Source organism: Gasterosteus aculeatus, chromosome 5 (assembly GCF_964276395.1).
Source record: "Gasterosteus aculeatus chromosome 5, fGasAcu3.hap1.1, whole genome shotgun sequence".
In the NCBI taxonomy this organism is placed as follows: domain Eukaryota; kingdom Metazoa; phylum Chordata; class Actinopteri; order Perciformes; family Gasterosteidae; genus Gasterosteus; species Gasterosteus aculeatus.
Window position 1 is genome coordinate 7,207,711 of NC_135692.1, and position 6,139 is coordinate 7,213,849.

A 6,139-nucleotide genomic window follows, 5' to 3' on the forward strand; every position below is an offset into this window, starting at 1 on the left:
ATACGAATAGTAGTCGTTTCCGTCTTCAGACTTTTTGACAATGAATTGAGCACTTGGTAAAAATATCCCTGAGAAAGGTTCCTTTGTCCACGTTGTTACGCGTGAAACACTAACGTCTTTAGCGCGGCTCTTCAGAAGGTGTTCTCCACGGCAAATGAGCTGAACGTTAACACATAACTGTGGTGTTGTGATCACAGGAATCGCAGGCGACGATGTCGGGTTTGCACCTCAGATGGGCCCCAATTACGCAAGACCGCTCCATACGAAGCACTTCTGGGCCGCCGACTTCCATTAAAAGAGGTTGACTTCTGTGGTTCAATTCAAAAAATCGTGGAGAAAAAAAAGACATTTGAGTGCAGCCTGCAACATGCAGAAACGATGGCAGTCACCCAGCAATATGTACTGGTGCAACGTAGGCACACTTTGTCCTCTCCGCTCCACCACAAACATGCCTTTCGTCTGCACACACATGCAGTGAAACACACACACACACACACACACACACAGTGTTGTGTAGCTGTAGGTGCTCCTGTTGTCCTGATGAGCCCCTCCTGTCTCCTCCTGCCTCTCAGCCACTACAATCACATCCTGCGTGCTGCTGAATAACAGCATCAGGCCATGTTTAGTCAGCAGGTGGCTGCTTGATGGGGAGGTTGTGTTCTACGTCCACACAAACCGTTGAAACGATCTTCCGTCTTCACATCGAGAGTGTGGGAGTCCAGTTGGTGGTGGTGTGAAGAACAGTATTGTGGGTAAATGTCACAGAGAGCCTTCTGTTCAATGTTTGACTAAGTGAACAAGGGAAAGAAAAACAATTCATGGGCATATCCGTCACTGCTCTTATAACAAACAGTAACATTTCTGTAATCTAATTTCAGTAATGACTGTCGCGGGAATATTTTTAGTACAAAGACACATATGCAACTGCGGTTAAAATCCTTTTCTAAATGTTCCCTGAAAAAGAAAAAATGGACGCGTTTATTAGAAAAATGATCGGCTTCTTGTTTAGATTTGAGGTTATTATACACTGTACACTATATACAGCAAATTATTAATTATTATTATCATTATTAAGGTCTGTTCATGCTCCCTTCTGCCAAAAGCAAAGTCACCCTTAAACATGCACGCCGACGTGAGCGTCTACAATCTCGATGGCACAAACAAGACAGTCTGACAGTATTAGCTGCTGAGTAACAAGGGACAAAGCTCATACAGGTGGTGGACATTCTAAGGAGACTTGTCCTCCTCCAAGGACACTCAAGGATCACGCCAGCCGCTTTGCAAGGCTGTGTGTGTGTAGCCGGAGCGGCGCCTCAAGGTCAACGTCAGCATGCTAACATGCTAACATGCTAACACGCTCAGCAGCAGAATTCTCCCATCAGCACAAAACACGTAACAGTTCCTAAGCTGATGGTCTTCGGCCTCAGAAAGAGTCTCAAACAGCGGAGCAGCGCGACGTCGTGAATGTTTAAACAGCGCTCCTCTCCGGGACGCTCCGCTCGCTGCTTTGAGCGGGACATTTTTAGCTAAAACGTTTTTACTCTGCATTTCCAATGAGAAGAAGAAAGCTTCTACTTTGAAGCGGAAAAAACGATTATCATTTTAATTTTTCTCATCTCGCCCGGTCCCCACCTCTCAATTATCACCCGGTGAACTCAATAAGTTACGGGGCGGCACCTTTCTGTCACACATGATTCATCCAGCCGAAGCGCCGAACTCTCCCGCGTGTTGTCCAACTGATTGTTGTGATTGTCGGCCACGATCGGCGTGTTGGTGAACGTAAAAGAAAAGATCAAGCATGGCTATTTGATATCCTTTGCTAATTGAATGTGACCAAACATTCACTGACACATATTTATATAAAAATATGACGGATTATTTACAGGCCTAAAGCAACAGTTGGGACACATCTGTGACTGGTCAGACTACCGGGCGGAAATCCATCCATCGCGTTAAACAAAGTGACTCATGCCTATTTCTGTACCCAGCCGAGCGGTGGAATCATCAAAACGCGCTTCGCCCTCCCGGGCTGTCTCGCTGGCTGGAGGCCCCCCCCGGGGGGCCGGGCCCGGGGACGGGTGGGCCTGTTGCCGGCTCTCTGTGGCCCAGATGGCTCGCTGTGTCAGCGGGCTCGCCACCAGGAGGGGCGGTACCCTGACGTCAGGCCATGGCTGGATATGCCAACTACCCCCCCATCCCCCAAACACCTGTGGGCCGCGTGGAGATATGAAGGGGCGGTGGTGCTGGAGCCGGGCCCGGTGTGCCTGCATGTACTCGTAATTATTTTTTTAAGAGCCAATTAAAGTTAGATACTCGCAGCGTGAGAGCATTCATTGGTTACTGTGGATACTGTTGCCATTTTGGATTTGGAGAAGCAAAGTTGACAAAATGACAACACCAAGACGTCCATTCGGTAGCAGCAGTCTTCAGCAGATGTGTTTGGTATCGCTGTTTTGGACAGCGGATAAAGAGGATCACTAATTACAGGAAGCAGTTCTTTAGTGCGCTTAAGCTTGACAATGTCCATGTGATGGGTGGAGCTCCTCCTCCCTCCTCTACCTGTTTGGCCACACCACCCTAATCAGTGATTCCCAACAGGTGAGGCCGGATCACTTCCTGGATCTCCTTAAATGTAGGTTTTGCCCGAGGCTTTCCCAGCTCCACACTGGTCTCAGGAACGACTCCATCCAGTCAGGGTGGAGGACCGAGCGCTAAAGGGGACGAGCTGCAGAGCTGCCACCACATCTGTGCAGCACTCACCATGTGTGGATGTACTTATGGTTACCTTGTTTTATTTAGTATTTTCATTATGGATTGTTAGTTAACTTGTTTTCTTCCCAGTCAAGTTCGAGTTTAGTTTCTTTTTTCTTTTGGAAACCAACTGGAGTGAGTCCTACTCTGGGGTCCTCATACCAGGTGGGCTGGTCACAGGTTTACAGGTGGGGGCTCACTAGGTGGAGGGCTTCCTCATTCTTAGTTTATTTAGCATGTGTTATACTTGTGTTCTAATTTGTGTCTTTTGCTTTGCAGTGTGTGTGTGTGTGACTTTGTCTCTCTGGTACCTGGTGGTGGCCCCTTTCCCCTTCACTCCCCCACCTCCGTGTAGCAACATCAGTTTTAGCATAGAGAGTATATTTTGTAATAAAAGCCTTTTAAACTGAGACCTCCTGTTATTTAACCAACGTGAAACTTAGCGGGAAATAAAAACTGAACATTGTTTAAAACTAGAAATTCACCTCTGCTCTTTTTTTTCTTAAACCATAGGAACCTGTATTCTCAGGGTGGCGTTGTCGCATTGTGACCAGGCGCACAGCTGTCACATGCACATTTAACAAAACGGCGAACCTCAATTGGGACTTCCAGGTGTGAAAGGTTAAATTGTGGAGCATAAAAACAAGTTAAAATGAGAGAGCAGAGATTGTTCTTTGACAAGCACAACTCCCCATGACAAATAACATTGAACTTTGAGCTGATTGTGAGTGAGAACTGTGTTCACAACTTGTTTCTCTCACACCAAAGTAGCCAAACGAAATCTGTTATTGCCAGGAGCAAGACCCTTTGTCATGACATTGTTTTAATAACTGCAGTTTTCAAAGCCTGTGCGATGTGTATCTCAGTGGGTGTTTGAGCGCTGACATTTGAAATAAATCTCCAGATAGAATATCAAAGCGGCAGGAGAACTTCAGATGTGTTTCAGTTGACTGGATCAAATCATTTTATGCTTATTTGCTTAAATGGGAGCAATACAGACGTGATACTTGGTATGAAGACAAATGAATGGCCTGACTCAGTGGATGTAAATCCAGGGTGTGTCACAGAAGACACGATCACTATCAACGTTTTTCAAAGTTATATCAAGGAAGGACTAACTGTTTTTTTAATTAAAACAATGTTTGTGCACAGCGATCATCTCAATGAAAACACATGAATCGACATTAACAGTCACAGTTGCTGCCACTGTCCCAGTTTTTACTTTTTAACATGAAATCACCAAAATCAATGCAGATGATGGAACAGATTGTCAACAATGGCATTTTAATTGCACACTGTGACGGTGGCCTGCAGATGTTTGGACACCAGGAACACATTAACAATTCAACAGTAACGGGCTCTGCTATAAATGTGAGATTTGTGCTGTAAAGAGTGAGAACCCAATCAAAATGTATTCCCAAACATAGAATTGCTTTCAAAACAGATTTTCTTTTTTTTTAATGGCATAATTCCTTGATTATCAGCTTATGTAAAGAGGTTTACTTGAATTCAATATATGTTGAAGGCTGATCTGGTTATAAACAGGAAAATAGCTGGGTTAGGCCCTAACGCTATATATATATCACTATGAATATCTACATGGATGGATGTATATATGTAAACATTATATTTGATAAACATAAAATATGTCTTTTGTGTGCCCTTTTCACATGAAAAGCTCTTTGAATTACCTTGTTGAAAAGTTTACTACAGATTAAATTACAGACTCGATTAAAGTCCAGGCAGAAGGTGTGTGTGTGTGTGTGTGTGTGTGTGTGTGTGTGTGTGTGATAAAGTCTTCTGTATTCCACCGATGGGAATGGAGGACGTCATTCTAATGTCTCGTCTTTACGACAAAGTTGAAAAACCTTGATTAACTTTGGATGAACATTGCACTACATCAAAGCGCTCTTTGCTTTTAAACTTCACCCACAGTGCTTCTTGTAAGTATTCTCAAACACTAACAGCACGCAGCCACGAATATCTGACGGACAAATTGGTCCAGCCACCGTGTAATGAGATCTCCTTGGATTCCATTAGGAACCAAAACACTCAGACGAAGATGAAACAAGCTCCTTTTCGTGTCTCTGGTTGAGAACATTCCCTCAAGGCATCATTCTAAGCCGCTCGTGCATGTTCAAAAGCAGGTGACGGATGACCTGACACCCCTGCACGTACTGGTGAAAAAACACATATCCAGGCGATAACAGAGCGGAATGATTCATGTGTCTTGTATCTGTGCGTATAGTGTGTTCATGTGAAGGTCTGTGGGCACCGGGGGAACCTCAACAGCACTTAAGATCAATAAACAGGGACTAGCTTTTACCTGCCTGTAGAATAAACGGCCGCCGTCCGAAAAGTTGACTTCTGTGAGGAATTTTTTCTGTGTCAACTATTTGCCTGCAATGCCCAACATGTTCTTTCTAAGCAGTAAAAAAAAAGCTTAATTTTCTCCGGTAGGTAAAGTGAGAGATTAGACATTTTTGATGTGCTTTTCTTAATTTAGTAAGTAATTCTTAATTTAGTTTTTTTGTCCTGTTAGCAATCACTTGTACATTCAATCTCTGCCACTTATTCGCGGGTGCGCTGGAGTCCGCTGATCTCAGATTCAAGTGTGGAAAAAATGTGAATACAATATGCAGCGTGAGAGTTGGGTTTAGTCTCAAAATGAAGGTGTTTATGTTCTTCTTCATCGTCTCATCTGCGTCCTCGGTGCGTTTGTCCCGCGGCGCCGGCGGTACCAAATGTTATTCTGTATGGAACGTTGGAAAGTTGGAGCTTGAAACGTTAGTCGCTGTGAGGATCATCATCACACATTAAGGAGGCAAAATCAATGAGGCGTTTTTCTTGTTTTAAGCGACATGTATTTCTGCATTCTGAGGATGAGATACAGACTCTCTCACATAAATATTAAAACCAAGCGACACTCATCTTGAATATAAGTTGGGTGTACATGTGATGCCCAAAACAGGGATCGCTCGCGGTCATGGAGGGCGGCGCAGGAAAGCAGGGCAACGGCTGTCTAATAAAAGGGCAAAAATGCCAGAAGTCATCGATCAAAAACAAGAAAAGCACAGTCTATTGTGACGAGACCGGCGGGGGTCACTGAGGAAGCCGCAGATAAGGAGCCTGGCTGAACCTCACCATCGGAAATGAGGTCGGACTCACTCAAACCTCGATGAAACAGAACTTCTTGAAAATAGACGGATTAACCAAAGTGAGCTTGTTTGAACTGGTTATCTGGCTCTATGAAGATGAGGGGGATAAGTTTGGGTTCTTTAGTCTATGGTCTATTCTTGGCACATGGCACTTCTAAAAGACATGACGGAGAAACTGGTTGAGTGCAACCGAATGTAATGAACAGAACAGGAGTGTTCATGCAGGAAGA